The sequence below is a fragment of the Platichthys flesus genome, chromosome 10 (genome assembly GCF_949316205.1).
Source record: "Platichthys flesus chromosome 10, fPlaFle2.1, whole genome shotgun sequence".
NCBI lineage: Eukaryota > Metazoa > Chordata > Actinopteri > Pleuronectiformes > Pleuronectidae > Platichthys > Platichthys flesus.
In genome coordinates, this window is record NC_084954.1 from 16,099,459 (window position 1) to 16,120,253 (window position 20,795).

General features: G+C 42.0%; 1 long non-coding RNA gene across 1 annotated transcript in view; it reads left to right on the forward strand.

Moving 5' to 3' along the window:
• The first annotated feature begins 4,347 nt into the window (after positions 1 to 4,347).
• Positions 4,348 to 20,795, forward strand: part of LOC133961646 (uncharacterized) — a 48,642-nt gene continuing 32,194 nt past the window's right edge. The window contains exon 1 of the long non-coding RNA XR_009922033.1: positions 4,348 to 4,503. This is a non-coding gene — a long non-coding RNA (uncharacterized LOC133961646). The remainder of the gene's footprint in view (positions 4,504 to 20,795) is intronic.

Consider the following 20,795-nt stretch of genomic DNA (forward strand, 5'->3'; position numbering starts at 1 on the left):
AAACAAGCAAACAACAAAACAAACATGGCAGTTAAGGCGTTACCTCTTTCTTTGAGGTAATAAATCAATAACAAAAAAAATTTCATGAGATATGTGTTTATTTTGTCATCTTTGACTTGAACAAGGTCGACAAAATCTTGTCATGGTACTAGAGGTTGGTGGCCCCTTGGACACAGGTCATCATTAGTGCCTCAGGTCAGGATTACGGAAAAGCTAATGCTAAGATATTCGGCGAGATGGAGCTGTGGGCAGAGGAGGGTTGAGCACGGATTGACTCCTTAATGTAATTACACTCACTCGAGGGAGAGGAGGAGACAGAAGTGGGCTGGGGATTTGAGAGAGGGATGTGACAGCCTCACAATTGAGAGCAGAGGAGTGTCAGCAGACCTGTCTCTCAGTGGTGAGTGTCGGCCTCATGGCCTCGGGGCCAAGCACAAGAGATTAAAACATCCTGGCTGTAGGGCCTGGTACCAGCGCACCCAAGCGCAGGAGCAGGAATTAGAATAAGGCAGCAAGATGATGCATATCAGTCATCATTATTCCTGTGCTCTGCATTTGCTTTAATCACATCCACACTGTTGACTTCCTTACAAAATGATGTAGCCTGTTGTGGCTGCACCGGATTTTGAAATTGTGAATGATCTATGCGTGTTTCACAAGTTTCAAGAATAATGTAATATATTGAGTATAAAATGGTAATAGTATGAGAAACACAGAATAAGTCATAGTTTAATGAAAAATCATTATATCATATATGAAATATCTTAGTATGAAAGTAAATGTAATTTTTTACGAGACTAAAGAATTTATTTGAGGGAATTAGCAGCAAGGAGAACTTATGCTCTTCCCAGATCCACTCCCTCCGCTTTCTGGATTCTGAATCTATATTACCAATGTCATTGTTTCTTGTGAAACTACGAAATCCCTTTGAATATCATGGAGATTGAAGGCGACCACTTCCAAACGTTTCCTCTTCCTTGCCTGTGTGGTTCTTATTCAGAATAGACAGTATTCTGTACAACCTTTTAACGCCCTGTTGTGAATGTGCTGATGAGCCAATAGATAGTGTTTTGTTATTTTGTTATTTGTGAAACCGATACTTAAATATAACTCAATAAGATGCTCCACATTCCTCATTTCAACACAGGTGACCACTGTCTTCTGATTTATCCTTTACTTTACTCTTAATTCTCTGCGTATGCCAGACTTTGGTCGAACCTTGTTATTTCGGAGCGTTGTGTTTTCCAGCGTAGACACTGTAGCTTTTACTTGATGACATGCTATCACAGACTGGGTTGCCCACTTTGGAGTTGGCACTCACTCACACAGAGAAAGAAGAGGAGTGGGGGAATAAAGGCCCTTTGATGAAGGCACTGAACCCAGCCCCTCCTTCCTTCTTCTTCCCTGCCCTGTGGAGTTAATCTGGCAAAGAGGAGGTAGCATCAGCCAATTTACACAAGCAGCAGCACCAGCAGCTTCTTTTTTCTTTTTTTTTTCATGCCGTGCCGTCCTTTGCTCGCCTTGCATGTGTCTCCACCCCCTTCCACCTCTCTGTTCTTTGTGTGTCCTTGTTTGCCCATGTTCCGGTGCACGGTGTGTGTGTGTGTTACTCTACAGGCAATGGGGGGTGGAATAATATCAGGTACAGTAAGGTGGAAGACGGTCCAAACCCCCGAGGCTGCCAACACCTCACACAAGCTGTGCGGTGGAGGTGTCGTGGCACAGGTATCGACACCATACCTCCGCCCGTCCTCCTGTGCCCTCACTTCTTGTGCAGTCTGTCGCCTCTGAATCTCTTTGTTAGTTTCCATCCTACCTTATCCTAGCCGGGCTTTTATAATTGTCTTTTTAAACAAAGGAAAGAAAGCAGATTAAGCGTTCATGATTTGGCTCCTCCTCCCTCACATACCCCCACATAGTCACACACTAGTGTCAGCTGAACATCCCTTTTGGGCCTCTGTGTTTATCAGACTCAGCTGTGCCCCAGGAAAGAAGAAGAATTTGGACAAAACACGTTTTAATTACCAGTAGGGCTCAGACGACAACAAAATTAATTGCGTGAAAGCGGCCGCGTGTTTATCCACATCGGTGCAGATGAACGTGGGCGTTAATCATCTGTGTTTACTCTGTCCATCACTGCGTCTGAATAACCACCTAAACACAAACTGTGGTTTTTGTTTTGTAATGGTATTTGTCATCGGCTGGAGAGTTTTTTGTCCCTGCTTCCTGCTCTAATGTGTTCAATAAATCCTGCGGACCCAGTGCTTCTCTCGCAGTTCTGAGGCGAATCCAAACATCGCGGTCCATCAATTTCTTTCCGGCACTAGGCTCGCCCGGATCAATTAAATCAAAGTCATCTCAGCCGGACGTTAATTATTTAATGAATGGCATCTGGATGTGGCGTGGCTGTGCCTGCATCCAAGCTGTGAGGGGAATGGGAACTGAAGATGTGGGATGTTAGTTTCCACCAGTGCCTCCATGTCGCTCATATTTGCAAACTAATCTTTCCTCTTAATATTGTATGTACAGGGATTTGTCTGCCTCAAAATCCACGGCAGCTTTTGGCTTTTGTTTCGGATAAATTAGACCTCTGACATTGGTTGCCCGGGAAACCAGGAAATTATGTTAATTTTTAATTTTAATTTTCCTTCTGGCATCGGAGGAATGTTTGTCATTGTGCAGATTGTTTTCTTTATTCTTTCATTTTATTGAGACAACATTTCTCAGTTACCAGTGACCGTCAAAAAGAATGACCATCAGGAATAAATATATTCAGCTGGATGTTTATATGGCACCAGTTATAATAAAATCAATTTATTTAAATGACTCGCTCCACTGAGCTCTTCTCTTTTTGAATTTTTAGGATCGTGAGGGAGACCAGTCTCCTCCTGATTTACACAATGACGCCTCAGCACTTTGTGAGCCCTGGGTCAATATGAGTCTGCCAGCACCTCGTGCAGCCTGTCAAAGCCAATAGACTGGCTGACATGACATGTCCTGGACCAGTGATTGAATTACTGGCCATTTGTCTGCCTTGATTGTCTTGCGGTCATTTCAGTGTTCATCTCGCTGTGGTCGTTTGTGAGATTTGACAAAGGAATAAAAGACCATTTTGCTGTAATATGAAGATCTTCTTAGTTGGCGAACACCATGAGTATCTTTAGGACGCACCCAGACTTCTAATAAGGGATTTGAGCGACTCAGTCTGATCCTGTCTTCCTTCTTCTTTTCATCCTGTCTGCAAAATGTAATTCACACTGACAGTTCAAACATCAGGATATCATAGCCCTATTCATAAATGTTCTCTAAAAAATAAAAATCCTTTTTAAGAGACATATTCTTATACTATTTGCTATAAGTCTGTCTTTAAATGAATAGAAAATCAGATGCATTTTAAATGAAAGAATAGAATGACTGAATCTCAATGAGTTGCAGTGGCTCTGATGGTGACAATTATTTCCCTCCACACTCGCATCACTGCCACACAACCCCGTCTTTACAAAAGAGTTTTTGCAGCATTGTGGGCTCATCAAAATGCTCAGACACAGCATGAAGCAGTGCAAATCCGTGAATCTGTATCATTGCATGCATACACTATTAATGTATATGTATGTTTTCATGTTTTTTTGACTGCTGCAACATATTTTCCCTGAATCAATGAATGACAATGTGGAGTATGTAGTAATAACTATGAAGGAGTGGCGTGGACTGAATGACAATTAGTATGAGTAAATAAATAGTCACCGAGGATATTAAGTGGAGGAAATGCTTCCATTATAACTGGCGTTTAAAGTAAGGTGTTGAGCTGCTTTGTTTTTAAATATGTTCATTCTTCATTCAACTCATGTAAAATAGTGCCCTTGAATTCAAAGCCTTTGGTCGTAGAAATTAACGTTTATTTAAATTTGATAACAAACGCGAATGGTACTCTGAGGGGCAAATACCTCCGCCAAGGCCCAACAATCCCCTCGTGAAACCAAAATTGAATTTAAAATACAGAACTTTATTTGGATCTACATCAAAACTGCATATATATCAGTCCCCTTAACATGTCTGTTTCTCATAAATCTTCATGAACTATTCTTTGAGAAATCTCCTCATTGTGGGACTATCTTATCTTTATCACTGAAAATCGTGAAAAATGCTCTTGCAATGCTAAATAAATTAGAAAGAAATGGGGATCCCCTAGAAAATTTGATGGGTTTTTCCCTGATTTATACTGAAACCATCCAGCAAACTTTGTAGCAATCCGTCCTGTGGTTTGGAGTGAATAGAAAATATTTGTGGTTCCCAAAAACCCTCCTATTGTAGTTTGACATCTCTTCTCTCATGCTTCTCTCTAGATCTCTACCAAGAACTTGTCAGATTGCCTGACTTTTCTGATTGCATGGAAGACACGCCTACCCACGGCGGCGTGAGGGATACATACACGAAAAGTAATTTCCTGGACAAGCAGACGAGCAGCTCTGAGTCCAGGTGAACAACATTATTCCTTAACTGTGGGTAAGTGACTTACCAGAGTCCACACACAGCTGTAATAATCACAATTTGTTTATTCAAAGTTTAACTCAATAAAACAACGTTGATCAGTAGCATTAAGTATTACAAGCTTGGGAGGTGGTTGGTGAGGCTGAACAAAACAAGAAGAAGAAGAGATCGAATATCTGCAGTAAAGCAGATTTCATGTAAACACTAAAAGGTAATGGTTGGGCCGCACACAGCTATAGAGCTGATTTCTTATTTCAAGGCACATTTTCAAGTGCTGTGCGTATTTCTTCCTGTATTGGATTTTTTCAATACTTTCACAGTATTTTATGGATCCTAGACCTGCTTTATAATCGGGAAATACATGGAAATCTCCCTTTCTAAAATATGGGACCTTTTAATAATTCAGACATAGTAGAATATGTATGCTTTTTCTCTCATTGACTACTTAAGATGCACAGACCAAGACTATTCAAATATTGATTTTTCTCCCTCTCTGCGATTTCGTTTTAATGCGGCGAACCGCAGATTTAGACTTTTCTGTGACATATGAAACAAAGGCGTGTGGGGAGGTAGCTAAGCGACATCAATGAGTCTGCTTCTTGTCTCGTCCTCTTCCTGAGCCTTCTGAAACTTTAGCTCAGGATTTGCATTTGATTCCACATAACATGACGGTATTTTCTTGGCATTCTGTTATAAAAGACATAAATTCCACTTCGCAGGATTAAGCAGCTCGCTAATCTAACGAGAGTAACTGTCTTGCATGTGTAAATTTTCGTTTTTACAGCCTGTCAGGCCCCAGCAAGGCGCTCAGCGGCACAAGTTCAGAGGAACTCCTCGATGGCTGTAATTCATCCGATGCACTTTTCAAAACCTCATCGTTCACCTTGCTCCTCTGATCCAGACCCGGCCTGGCACGTATTATTTAACGGGGAGATGAATGGCCGATTGGGCATTTCTCGTGTGTCATGGCATAAGTCATGATATATAACAGGAGTGGACTGACAGGACACAGGACAGTAAAGAGTAGAGATATCAACATCAACACAGGCTCAACCAACCGCAATGTAATCTTGCAAGTCATTAAATCACTGGCAGAGAAATATGAGTCCAAGGTTATTGAGCGCAGCTTGAGTGATGGAGACTCGGAGTGGACCACGAGGCTCAGGTTGCTGAGGAGATTAGATTTAATACTGTCATCTCAGACCTTACCCAAGCAGAGGAGAAAAAACCCCATAGTGGAACAGAATTCTATATGTTGATGCAACGCTTGAGATGTTAAGTGGATTATATCGGTTTAAATTATGGACCATAACTTTATTAGAAATGAATCAACACAATTGAGCCGTGAATTGTTTTTTTTTCTTACAAGGGTGTTGTATTTGTTCTGATGGACAGTACCAATCCACTATATAATGCAGGAGGAGAAAGGCAGCAAAGGGCGAGAGGGTTGATGATGTGCGGTGGAGAGGGGGTAGGCGGGGTACATCATCCAATATGTGATGGACCAGATGCCGTACCCTCAAGCGAGGTATTTTACCCCAAACGGTACCTGTAAAAACTCCATCTGTTGAAATAGGCCCTGGAATATGTCAGCACTAGCTGAGGGCTCTCTTGCGGTGCACTAGCTGGCTGTGTGGCACTGAGGATCATGTGTTGTCAGCTGTACCCTATGGGCTGAGAGAGGGGAGAGAGGGATGCTGCTATAACAGTCTGACAGCAGGGCTGTGGCAGCCGCAGACTGCACCATTTCTCCCAGCGCCAAAGAGGAGGAAGACGGGGGAGGCCCGAGAGGGGAGGAAAAAAAGACCCCATTATAACATGGACCTCATGTAGTTGAATGTCAATGTGGTGGAGAGACAGCAAACCGCCCCTTCTTCTGAATGTCACCGAAGGGGCCATATGCATACAGCTGCAACATTTGCTCCCTTGGATGACAATAAAATGGTCAGAAAGCAACTGGACAGATGTGCCACCAGCTGATTCGTCCTCTAAGGCGAGACTAAAGTCAGTCTGTTCACAGTGCATGGGAGTTTTACTCTCGGGGAAACAATTTGCATGTGTCTGCACATGTGTATGCATTCAAATTTGCATACAAGTTTTGAATTGTTATTTGGGCTCGTCTTGAAATCGGCTTCTCCTCGTGGTTATTAGGTCACGGTAATTCAGAGAACACAAGCCCTGCAGCCCGCTAGAAGAACGCATCAGGCATCGTCTCACATTGTATGATGATGTGAACACTTGTAAGTAAATGGAGGCAAATCCCTGCTTGGAATTACAACCATGTCGTGTACATAGTGTTTGTACTTATGCAGAGTTTGACCTTACGGCGAGCCTGAAACTAGGTGATTCAGTCGGAGCGCTGCTGAATGATCATGTTCACACCGCATGCTGCAAAGCTCCCTCTGCACTGGGAGGCAAAACACTGTCTGCTATTTTTGTTACGTTCAGTGTCAGGGGCGGGTAAATGTGCTTTGCTCCCCATGGTTGTGGTCATAAAGTGGTAATCTTTGGATGTGCTGTGGTCCGGTGTGTCATCCCACTGTGATCATGGGCTTAGACTGTGGTTATACACAGGCTTCTGTCCTCTATCTGCACTTGGAGGACATTCATACCCCCGCTTGCAACAACTCTAATAGGTTTCATTTGCAAATGAGGTCAAGCAGTAGAATGAAACCAGAGATGCTCAGTGTCTATATATTACCGGAGTAAAGGTTTTGTTAAAAGTAAAATTTCCCTCAATTCAAACACTTCTAATTAAAACTAGTTTTAACACCTGCAGCAATGGTGGATGGGTGTGTGCATGGAAATAATCAATCCCCATAGCAGTAATCAATGGGGGGAGAACTTTGCAGTAATTTGGTTAATTAAAAGCTGGGGGGCATCAGACAAGACTGGGCGTTAGATCTCCATTTTAGAGGTGGCATAATTATGTGCGATACTTTGTAAAATGGCTGATAGGGATTCCCTGCCCGGGCAAGGGAACTCTGAATATTCATCAGGCATTGTTAAATGGTGTTTGTAGACATATTACCACTTTGGGAGGTTTACCCTTGCTCTTCAGTTACCCGTCTGAAGAATCATTACTGCAAAGTAATTCCAAGGGCCGTGGTGTTAAGCGAGGTACCGTGTCTGCGAGTTAACCAAACTAGTTAATCGTCTCGTCGACAAGACACGAGAGATGCTCCACCTATGTGCCAGCCATCCTGACAGGAAAAAGGAACCCCAATTAGAAGTAATCTGTGGAAGCTAAGTGGACTCGGAGTGGATGCCCAAATCAAATAAGAACACAAGGGATGTATTCGCTCCAATCCGAAGTCATCGATGGGCAACCTGAGCACGGTGCAGCATATGGCAGACAATTCCGATGTGTTTTGATAGTGTTCATAAACAGAGACCATCGGCATGCTTCATTTCAACCCAAGTGCACTTTGCTAAAGAGAAACTCCGCATAAAAAGTAGACTGGATGTAAATTGGTGCGTAATTGCATCCTCCCGGGAAAAACCTGCTCACAAATCTTCTCCCATATGTGATACACCTACACGAACGTGCCGGGTTATTTGCACAATTTGCAGTTGTGCAATTTTATGCAGATTACTGTTCGTCTTTATTACCTCTTGTTTGTTTGACAGACAGTTTGTGTGTGTAAATGGTTACGCTCACCCATTCAAAGTCGCGTCAAGGACTGTGCCTGAAGTTAGTGATGCTGGTAGTAATAGCATAATGATATTAATGAGGCAACAGGGTTAATGAAATCAACTGGGTCATTAATTTTCACCCCTGTCTACAAACCAATCAATTCAAGTATTGGTAGATGATAAGTGAGACCTGTCCCCTCTTTTGTACTGCATTTCCATGTGTATAATTTTTGTGAAAACTGGGGTGGTCGGCCCAAGGAAAACGACTGTTTATTCTGTCACCTAGAGAATCCTGTCTGTTGTAACTGAGGCTCAAATTTATAAGTCCTGGTTGTGACATGTTCTGATCCGGAGTAGATGCTGGAACTGACTTGGACCTTTCTAATACTGCCTTGATCCATCGAATGAGTCTGGAAATCTCTCTCTGTCTGACTCTTAACTTCAGAAATCCTCATCACATCACCAATTTGGGGCAATTTGGAGACACAATAACTTAATTATTGATAAACTTTATATAAACAGGTGATTAGCGTTCTCTTGCAGCCGTGGCTCGGACTCATCATCGCAAATGACTTGGTAATTAGTGCATTCACTACATTGGAAAGGACAACTGATCCTCCAGTGTGGGGTTCTTTGTGCTGAGTGGAGCTTTGCCGTATTTGGAATAAGCAGGAGAGCAGCTCTTTGTGCAGCAGCAGAGGAGCAGCTTCACGGTTCTGTGGACTCAGTCCTGCAGCCGATATTTGTTTGCTGAGGCTCAATTACTGCAGGTCACTTCTCCAGTTTCAGAACCAAAGCTGCAATGAGCATCGCCACAGGCCGAGCAAGCAGCCCAGTCCAAACATGCTTGGAAGGGCTGCACTGCTCTAGTAACATAATAATAATTAATAATTCATCATAATGATAATGTAATATTCTAACTACATATATAGCTTGTTATAGACATTGGCACCTACCAGCATGCAGATGTGCACTTAAGGTGTTTCTGTGCCTGATTCAGGGTGTTCTGTCTCGAGCAGCACAGAGCTGCAAGGCATGTCAGTGGGAATCCACACGTGGCTGTCGCTCTCTGTTTGAAATGTCAGTAAAACCTGATGGATATTGTAGTTCCTATGCCTGCTCAGGAGCGGACAAACTCTCTCCATAAATCTGTGTCGGGGTCAGTTGTAATATCATGTAATAATTTAGATTTTAATCTCCTTGTGCTTCTTGATTTATTCTTTCCGACAAATTCCTTGTTTGTTTTGTCCGGGTGCAGAGTTGTTTTCTTTGGCACTCAGGGAGGGACAGCTGGACCTCGGGCGTATCTCCATGTCCTCGCTCCACCCTGCAGTGAAGCACTTGTATCATGTCCACTCTTATCATGTCTCTGTCCCGGCAGGACCTGTGCATCCTCCTCGGGTTGATGCTGGGCTCCTGAAATGGAGGAGGGGTTGCTGCACATGGCACAGTGCTCGGACAATGTTTTAATTAAAAGACCTGCTTCAAAGGAGGGAGGCTCCCAGGGTGAGAGGTGGACCAAAGGGTGAGACACATCTGCCCCCCCAGCACAAAGACAGATGGACACCTTCGGGGGCCCTTTAATGCTAATTAATATGAAGATGATAATGTTTTATTGGTGAACTGAAGTATGAGAATGTATTTTAAAGGATATTTATCACTATATTCAGATTTCGTCCCAAGAAACAATGAAAACCAACAATATGCTAGTATTTATCATAACTGTTAACCTGGCTCCAGGGTCTTTTTTAATCCAGTTCATATCTACACATCATATTTAATAAAAAGGCCAAACAGGAGTTGAATATTACACATTGGTTGAAATACTGATGCTTGTGTCGTATTGCTGACACGCTCGGTTCTTTCTCTTTCAATTAAACTCAATTGTACAATTTAAGCTCACATTTTTTTGACAGTCAACTTGATTGATCTTTCCAGATTCAGAATAATTTCCTTCTTATTTCCATCTCAATCAAATACTAATATTGCTCTTATTTAATATTGCACATACAGAAAAAGACAGTATAAGGTCTAAAAGTGTTTTTCCTGTTGATGTAAAACATATATGGTGAGATTATCTCATTGTTAATTCATGAGATCCTCAGATGAATAATAGATGTCCTTTGAGAGCGCTGCCCTTGTGCCTACCCTTGTTATTAAGAGAATTCCAGATCATATCAGGCCAGCACGCTTCCTTTGGTGTCCTGCAGAAAAGTATTTTTCAAAACCGGCCATTGATCCATCATGTTTCCATGGTATTGCACATATCGTACATCATCATATATGATATTCTGCATTTTCTGCTCCCGTCTGTAGTAAAATTGGATGTTGGCATTTTCCTGTGTCGCTGCCATTTCAGAATCCGCTCTGGATTATAAACGGGGGACTGGAATCCGTATCGTTGCTCTGCAGCAGCAGGTTTTCCCTCTTTGTGATAGATTGAGAACTTGATGAACATTTTACTAGTTCAACATTTAAATTACTCCGAGAATAATTACCCTCCTTTGTGAAATGTGTGATTATCGTACTCGATGTTGGAATGATACTACTACTACTGTGTATTAAAATGGCAATAATTAAACATCTGCCACATTTCAATTATTTCCACTTGTGGGTAAGAACGGCCTGGAGCTAATGGGAGGCTGTGCCCTGTGCGTCTTGGGTATGAGATCCTGAATAATAGAGATAATTATCTCCCTCAGCAACATGTTTTTTTTTTTTTTTTTCAAAAGGCATTACCATAAAATATTGCTGATTTTAATGGGAGACCTAATGCAACTATTGTAAGAGGGGCTGAGGATGGAGAAGTGGCTGAAGGCTTGATTCATTCAACCCATTTAAAGATAAAGAAAGAGAAGGGGGAGGAGGCAGTGATGTGTTTATCAAAAGGTGGAGTCACATCTATTGTCACTGATTCATCTGAAAGGTGACGTGGGATCGGGTTATTTATCATCCCATAAGTAAGTAACTGTATTATATACATGTTATATTCTCATCATCATTTTGATTAGTAGATTAGTATAAATTAATACATCCACTTTTTAATTTTTTTCCTGCCTTTCCACACTCAGACACACACATTCTCACACACGCACACACACAGGACCACAAAGGTCAAGCAATTAATCTACCCATAAACCACGATAAATTACCAGGACCAATTTTACAGAATAATCCATAACAATATCAGTGCTGGGTGTCCAGGCTGTAAATACAGAGACCGGCTGCTGTGATGCGTAGCTGCTGAGATCTGTAGTGGGAAATAAACTCAACACCAGTAAGTTTATTACTGGTGTAGAGTGAAATTCAGGGTCAAGTTGTTCTTATTCCCTCCCCTTCTGTTTCCTGCTCTCAGTTGGTTTCTGGTGATTTGTTGGGTTTATGTTTTGTGACAGGTAATACTAACGGAGTCCCTTTGTTTTTTTTCCCCCCCTTTCTGAAGGGAAGCAGAAGCTCGAAAGGCAATGAACCTGCTCGTCTGTACACACTAGATGTTCTCACCCTGAGGAGGATTTGCAGCAGTTTCTGTCAGGATACTTATTTTACATGCTGCCTTCTTTCAACCTGCTTTTCATTTCTTTTTCTATGATATAAATCACTCCCTTTTTCCCCTTAAGATCAAACCGAAAACGAGAGAGTCATCAGAGGAATGCTTTAACCCCGTCACTCACTGCTGACAGACCTGATCTTCACTGGAAGCGAGTTCTGTGTAGGAGATGAGCTCCCAGAGGCAGCCGCTCCAGAGCCGAGCGCACCGTATCAGCTCCCCCCTTAACGAAGCTGCTGTAATCGCACTCGTACAGGATGGTCGTCTCTCATTAGCTCTCTGGGTGGAGAAATGCTGTGCAACGCTTTGATGTTGTGAGAGATTCTCACCACTGCGTTCAGAATAAAGAGAGTCTTCCCCTCAGATAAGGGAAGGAAGGAAGAAGGGCTTCCCTCTGTTGTGCTGCGGATGTCAGGAAAGCGTTTGAGCTGGGAAAACCTTTGTTTTCCTTCCAAAACAAATTATAGGGGGGAAAAAGCAGACTATTATTGTGATATGTTCTAGGGAACCTAATTTGCGAAAAGCACATGCGAAAACAAACAGCGCTGTTCCCTTTAGGACAAGAGAGAAAATAGTTTAACAGGCGGGTCGGTGCGGCATCAGCAGTAATGCAGGCGTTAACGGACCGTTAGGGTGAAGGAGCTGAGCCGAAAGGTAAAGCTTTTGATTTACCAATTGATTGATGCTCCAACCTTTAACCTATTGTCACAAGCTCTGGTTAGTGACCGGAAAAGATCGCAAATTCAAACAGTCGGAATCAGATTTTTCTGTAGAGAAGCGGTGCTCAGTTGTAAAGACGGGATAAGGAGTTCAGACATCGGGGGGTCCTCTAAGTAGAACTGCCGCTCCTTCACGTAAAAGAAGACAGATGAGATGTTTCAAGCCTCTGTTCAGGAAGCCTTCTGGGCGCCTTCTGTTGGAGGTTTATTGGGGGAGCCCAACCGAGAGGAGACCTGGGGGTAGATCCATAACTTCCTGGAGGGACTTCATATCCCAGCTGTGCTGGGAACACCCCATGATTCCCCAGGAAGAGCTGGAAAGTGTGGCCGGAGGGAGGGACTCCGTGAAGGCCCTACTTGGCTGGATACTTCCTAGACCCAAGTCTGGATAAGCGAAAAAATATTAATGGATGGAGAAAATAATTTGATTTATGTGTTGTACCTCTAATGCTACCCTGACTTGTATAGCAGTATTCCTGAGCTTTTACCTTCAATGATGCTAAAAAAGTGGCCATAAATAGATGGATGGATGGCTGAGGAGATAGTTGCTCACAGATGTCTTAAGCATTCGTGTGGCTGGTCTCAGATGTTTCTGAACCTATTTGAGGCATTTGAAGAACCTGGCATTTGATAAGACTCCCTCCCCAAAGTTTTGAGACTGGATCTTGTTTTTATTTTTTTATACACACTGGCTGAACCTGCAGGCTGCTGTCTGTAGATAACACTGGGGCTTGCCACACAGCAATTGGAGAGAGGCTAAGAGATGAGTGAGAGCAAAAAGGGGGAATGATTGTGAGGGGCTAACGCTTATTTTTCTTGACTCAGTTCAGATTGTCTAGGGGCCTTCGGTCACACATGGGAGCTCCCTACGTGGTCGCTGATTAGAAGGCACCACCATTCTCCAGCCCTCAGCAGAACAGCTGCAGGGAATAAAACCAAACTTGGAGGCTTTCCTAATTGTCTGCATACCTGTAGGGCACTGTCAGTTTGTCACTTAGTTTGTCACACTGTTTACACTATGTGTAGGAAGGGAAAAAATCAGAGTTTAGTTGAAATTGAGTATTAAAGATTCTCAATGTAGCTTTGTGTTTTTAAAAAGCCGGAGCAGATATTTAAAATCTTGTAGGATGACCTTAAAGATATAACTGTTCATGTTTAATTTCTTCAGTTATTGGAAAATAGCAACATTTTGTTGGAAACTACACCATCCAAATATGGAAATATTGCATTAGTCTGACTTGAATGAGTCATATACCTTTGTGGGCTGATGCAGGTTTATTGTTCGGCCTGTTCAATCATTCTTCTACATTTTAACTATACATAATCATCTTTAAAAATGTTTTGTCATCTTAATGCATGTTATTTTTTGTCTACAATTTTGCAGGCTGAACGTAGCACTAAACACAAAGGACAGCTGATGATGTCGTCAGTATATTTCAATTTGGGATTTCCAAGTCAGTAGGTTTCGAAAATATTGAACCTAAATGATATAGTTGACACTGCAATTAGTTTTTTCTGTAATAATTGATGGAGCTGAGCATCTATGAGCATTAATATCCACGTCTCCGTCCATATTTGTAACCTCAACCTTCATTAGAGTCACTGCATTGTAGAGTTTGGCATCTCCCGATCTGACGTAAATGAAAGGTAAGGCCTGCTCTTGGCTGAGATGGTCACAGATCAATGCTTTCTGGATAGATCATCTGCCAGTGAACAAACACACCAGTGCACACATTAGAGCAGCATAATTATACCAGGAGAGCTGAGCTCTCAGCTGAGGGAAATCAAGGTTTTAATTTAATTAAGGTTTAGACTGCATACGAAGCATTGTGCTGCGTAGGTCTTTAGGTTTTACAAGCTGGTAGCCCAGGCATGGTAGCTCTCTGGAGGAAAATTAAAACGCTGACTGCTACTGTTAACACGGAGATCTATGGGCTGTGCCACAGAGTCGAGTTAGTGTCACCATACGTGAGCGTTATTGTTTTCAGTGATCAAACCCAACTGTGTTTATATCCTCAGCGGAACATAAAGATGAGGATTTGGAGTGAGATGATGACAGAACTGTATCCCAAATATTAATCCGCCTGCAGGATTTCAACCACACGGTTTTCAGACTGACTCAAATAGCTCTATTGACAGATCGCGGGTCTGAGACCTGCCGTGAACAGAAACAATCATTATATCCCTGTTGGAGAAAAAAAAGTATAATCTAAATCTTTTTGCTCTCCCCCTCCTGCTGTGTTGCACTCAGGCAGAAATGTATTGAGCGAATATTCACACACACACACACACACACACACACACACGACAAAACTTCCTTCATCTTAGCTTTTGGATTAATGTCTGTTAAATGGCATTTTTAAGACAGAATTTACAGCCGTAGATTGTGTATTTCAAAATGGATAAACATTTTTTTTTCCTCTTTATCTTTTCTTTAAGCTCATCATTTTGTGAAACTTGGAAAACGTAGATGCATTATGCAGCGTGCCCCACACGTTAGAAGAATGAGATCCTGAGCTGCTGGTTTATCCAAGCTCAATGGTACTTGACCAGCGCTTGAGATGCAGCATGGAGCTCTGGATTTTACGGCTCTCTGTAGACAAGCAGGTTATCGACAGAGAGCAGGAAGACTCCTACTAAATTCTGATTACAGCCACTTTGTGACACCTGGGGGAGTGGGAATAATTTCTTTAAACCCGTCATAAATATTCACAGCAGCTTAATTGTGCGTGCTGAAGTGATATAAAGACCCACCAGCGTCACACTTCTGGGAAGTTGATGCTGCAGAGTGGTCTATGGCACCTTGTTGGACTTGTGAGGAACTGACAGGAACAGTCCGTCTCTTGACGCCAAACGTTTCCAGCGTGCGGCCGTGCACGCTCAGCCCGGCCTTCTGTCTGCTGGTGCTGTCCGTGCAGTCACAGCTTTACCGGAATCCGCCACGCACTTTCTGCCATTGTTCCTCCTTCACGGTACCTTCCCCAGTCTTTTATTGACTATTCCACTAATTGCAGGCCTGCATAAACAAAACGTGCAGGGTCTTGGCAGTGTAAAATGCTCACATAATTAGTTTTGCGGGGGAGAGAGAGGACTTTGTCTGTGGACATTGATCTGATGGTTTGCTGTATTGAATGGATGAGGGAGGGGACTCCAGTGACGGTGACATGTAGCCTGTCACATGGATCACAGCCTCCTGCCAATACTGCTCCCCCTCTTCAGTGGCCGGCTGCCCAGCATTTCTTAGGGCAACACAGGTGCCAATTGATTCAGGGTCATACAAGGGCGGCATCGTCATAATTTAACACGTTATTCCTTTGCCTTTTAATTGTTATTCCATTCCGTTGTCAGCTTTTGCCAAGCTTGCATCATGTCTTACTTAGTGAAAACAGACCAGCTCGTCAGTAATGACTGCAGACAGACATATATCAAGTCATTAATTTGTGTCTTCATGTGAAAAACAGTACTGCAGGCCCCTTTTTTTTCCAGGTGATATGTTTCCTCATTCTGGTGTTGCACACACCAGTAGGAACCTGTTAACAGGAGAGGGTGATTTGGCGGTGGGCTGTGTGCTGGTCGGAATTAAGATTGTGATGATGGGAGTGTTGGGGTGCAGGTGCAGCGAGAGCAGGGGAGGTGACCTTGGCCATGGTGGCGACCCCCAAGAGGAGCCAGCCATCTGTCTTGGGCCACGAGGAGATGACCCAGCATCATTGTTTAGTCTGAGGGGGTACACTGGGGTCAGTGGAAGGGCCAGACCTCCTGGGTGGGGAGCAGAATGGGGTGTCTGAGCGTTATGATGATAAAGAGAATGAAGATGTCGACCAACTGTGTACAATAAATTATGGCAGACATTTTTTTATAGTGTTCAAACCAGATGTTATCCACTCTATTATTTTGAGGGAATTCAGCATAAAATAAGAGAACTGCTGCTTCACGCCGGGTGTCCACCCCTGTGGCCTCCCTATTCAGACTATATTTTTCCACCAATAAAAAAAACCTTAGCCACAATTATTCTGACATTTTGATGTGGAACCCCACAACCCCTCACCAATTTGTGAGGCATTTTATTGAAAGCAGTTAGAATAGAGGCGATTTGAACATCATTTTCTCCCTGACTTCAAAATGGGCTTTTGTCTTCCATCTTATAGGAATGTTTTCTATTCAGCCACGGTTTTGTTCAGGCCAAAAACACTGTGTGGTAAAACACTTGTACTCCTACTCTACTATGGTGAGAGCAGCCTATACAATGGAAGGAAAACACTGTCAAAACATTTAGAAATTTAAACTTCCTTAACTGCAGAGTAAGTACAGCTATCTTCTACCTTTAGCAGGTAAATTAACCATGTTCACCATCTTATAGCGCTTTCGACATAAACATTGGAAAATGTCTGGAGTCAGATGTATTTAGAACAACTGGAAAATGTCTGGAATCTCCAGGCTAGTGGATTTATCCAGGTAGAGCAGAAGGGGGGGTACTTACCAGAACAACTCATTCAGAGATTTTTTGCACACATACAAACCCTTCCAATCATTTCAGGAAAATGCCCGGACTTCCTTGCATGCTTGAAAGCAACTTGAGTTTACGATCACATTTGCTTATTAGTCATTCACACAAAAGCTGATGGTTATGTCAGTCTGGTATTTCAGACGTATTGAGACAGAGTTTTGATCTGTTGTTGATGCTTTTCAAAGATTAAGACCAATATCAGCAAGATTAATTGTCAAGACGACATTAATATCTGCAACACATTTCTTGTAACATTTCTCTCACTTAACCTCTTGCTTGTGTCTAAGTTCTTTAGTATTCATCTGGCACCTTCACAAGGACAAAGTCAAGTGGATTCATCCTCTGGAGATTTATATAAAATTGCAACTTATTCAATGGTGGTTTGGATATTTCAGTCTGAAAATTCAGTCTTCCTGCATAGTTTAAATATTCGAATTAATGTTAATGAAATACTTGGGCTTCAGTAGCTTAAAACTCTCAAGGTTAGAGTCATTATATTTTTGGTCATTTTTTACTGACCTTCTTTTCCCGTGTCCTCTTTGGTCTCAGGGGTAAAGCCAAGGAACAAATGGAGTATTGGTACCAGACAAAGACATTTGATGAAGCAGTCAGTCTGACAGGGACATGGCAGACGTGCAATCAAGGTGTTAAATGACAGGAGGGCCATAATGTCTGTCCTTTCACTTTAATCACAACCTCATAGCTCAAGTTCTTTCTCGGCCGTTTCAATCACCCTCCGTGTTTCCTTTCACATGAGACTTGACCCTCTCAGCTCGCCCCCTGTCCTATTCTTCACTCTGACAAGTCTCACTTCTCACCTCAAGCTCATTAGTCACCTTCGGTAAGTAATAACAAGACTGCAGCAGGATTTATATTCATAGGATTATAGTCGGATAAATGAGGAACTTCAAACTGCGGTCATACAATGCTAACTGAGTCCGTGTAAAGTAATGGGGCATTTTAAGCTGGATTAGTTAAAAGCAAAGTAGAAATGTGTTAATGACACCCAACATCGGAGGCTGAGTTCTCACCTGCCTGGACTCTAGCTGAATTGAGAATATGAAGACCATATGATGACATATAATTGGTTAATCTTAATAAGCTATACATAAGTTACTACACTATATATGATGTCATTTTTTGACTTCATAGTTTCTATCAATCATGAATTAGTTTTCAATACACTGTACAAGCTATAAAAAATGGGTTAGGGTTAATATCAATATCGGACTTATCGAAGATATCTTGGAACATTTTATTTTTGGGATCATATGATGGTCGACTTTGACTCTAGATCGATCACCTCCAAAAGTGAAATAGAAGAGGGCGAACAGTCCCCTTGAATTCAATCAAGCCACAGTAAAGTGTACAAACCACCTAAATGAGACTGATGTTTCTAATCAAGATCCAAGATCTCCCCATGGAATATAAAAAACATATACCACGTCCTTCCACCACATTTCATGGTAGTCTGTTTTATACATTCTGTGCAATGCTGCTAACTAACAGACAACAACCTCCTTGGTGGACTTAATAATCTAGACATAACTTCCCAGGTAATACACCCAACGAGTTGGGTTGAAATCTATCAATGCATTGTTGAATTTATTTGTTCACACAGAGACCGGGATAAAAACAATATCTACACTGGCAATGTGTGGGTTTAGAAGGTCTGATCCTAGAGCGTTAGGCCTGTTACATCCACACAAGTGAACTTAAGATGCTGGCGAGGGAGATTGTTGGGCTTGAATTGGTTGATTTTGTCCAAAATCTTCCTCCATTACTGGTTGGTTCTCTGTGTGTGTGTGTGTCAGGACTCAAAGATAGATCAAAAGACTAGTGTTATTTTCTGCATATGTTATACAGTATAGATTTTTCTGTAGCCGTGTAGAGTGTTTACATTGGGCTTTTACTCAGCCGAGCTTGTAGCTATATAGGTGTGTGGAGCCGCTTTCTTCGAGCTGACATGTCTCTGAAATAGTTAATTTCATGGTTGGCACAGTGCACCATCCCCCTCGGTATTGAGTGAAAGTTAAGCCTGTATAAATGCATTGGTTTCTCAAACAGCACACACCTCTGACATTCTGCTGCCGCTCTCAGTCCGGTGTGTGTGTGTGTGAAATGGTGTGTGGTGAATCCGGCTTCTTTTAGCATGGCTAGCAACCGCTTTAGATTTCATAGGCTCCATTACTCTTCAATCTGGACCGTGTTTAAAGGCTAAATGTATGTGTAGGGATGCCACTACGTCAGAGAAAATGATACTTTAACTGTTATATCTGAGCAGGTGGAAACCCTGTACAGTAGCTAAAAGATGGTGTTCCAGTTTTTATTTTAAGGAATAAAATCAAAAAGTAAGTATTTTTTAAAGATAATTTGAAGGTATAAGAGAGAAAGAACACTCCTCCTGTAGTTGTGTGGTCTTAATTGGACAGTTTTATGTCCTGATTGAAATGTATTGCCGTATGAATTCACCATATAGTAACCCCGGGCTAAGTAGTTGCGTGAAACCTCGTCATAGTGAACCACACTGTTGCTATCAAATTAAGTGTGAAGTGTGTCCTCTGTGACCCTTATTGCGGGTTCACAGATGTAGATCCATCCAAAAAATGCACTTTGTCCTTTGACCGTAATCTTGACTCCTGACCAGGATCACTGAACTTGTCCGGATCGTGACCTTGTGGAAGATGGAACGGGAGAGACATAAGGTTCACGCTGGCTTTTAGCTTAACTGAATTTTATTTGCACTTTTACCTGACACTGACAAATGAACGGCTCCCTTTTCTTTTGAGGGAAACACGCACATTAGTTATGTCATTCTGATAGATATAATTAAAACTGGCAAAGCAAACCGTACATACTGAATAGGCCTCCCTCGCTTCACGTTGTGAGCTCAGAGAAAAATAACATTTGAATTGTGTCCCTGCCAAACGCTTACAATCAGCCAGAGAACACAATATGAAACAGATGTCACCACAGATGGAGGATAAACGGATGCATACATTTCTGTTACCAGAACTGTCAATTGTAGCACTAAAGGATTATTACGTTTGTGTTGGAGTGGAAAACCTAAGTCTGTTCAGTAGAAACCATCACAGCCTTCGATGGATTTCACTTGACACAATAAGACGGACATTATTTTAATTCTTCCTGTTGTATCCTTTAGCCAAGGATTTATTAAAGTTTTATTTGTATATCACTAAATCACAACATACATTATCTCAAGGCGCTTTACATTTTGAGGTCCAACCTTACAATATTATAGAGAAACCTAACAGTTCCAACAGCAAGTACTTGATGACAGTGGATAGAGTAAAAACTCCTTAACCATCCGTCTCACTCGGATCAAACTTTATTTCCTGTCAGTAGTGTTGGGTATCGTCTGGGTTTTTGCAGATACTTTTGCTAAATCAATACAGGACTGGTGCCTGAGAGGTGCAAGAACCGATACCTTTTTTTCAACAGTTTAACATGATGCATCCTTTTGGTCTCAAATGTATCTCTGCATCTCCAAGTGCTTCATTAGGTTTGTAGTGTTCCTCAATGGAGCTATTATCAAACAATTTGCTGGACGTCGGGCTGCTGGAATCTTTACGAACCAGATAACTGCTACCATAAGTTATTTTATAACTATCTTCTAAACGCAGATATCATTTAATGATACCTGCATGAATGAGTTTGTCTTAGGTTTATACAGACTCTTTGCTTCTTTGCATGATTTAATTGAAACCTTTGACCTTACTAATGCTGTCCGTGCCTGTTGTAAAAGGCCAGTTCCAACGATTATCACATCATTAATTAAAGGTCAATCCTGAAATCAATTTTTTTCCTCAAGAATTTTATCCTATGAAAGATTTTTTAAATTAGTTTATTCGATTTTTCTACCTCTAATGAGTGAGTC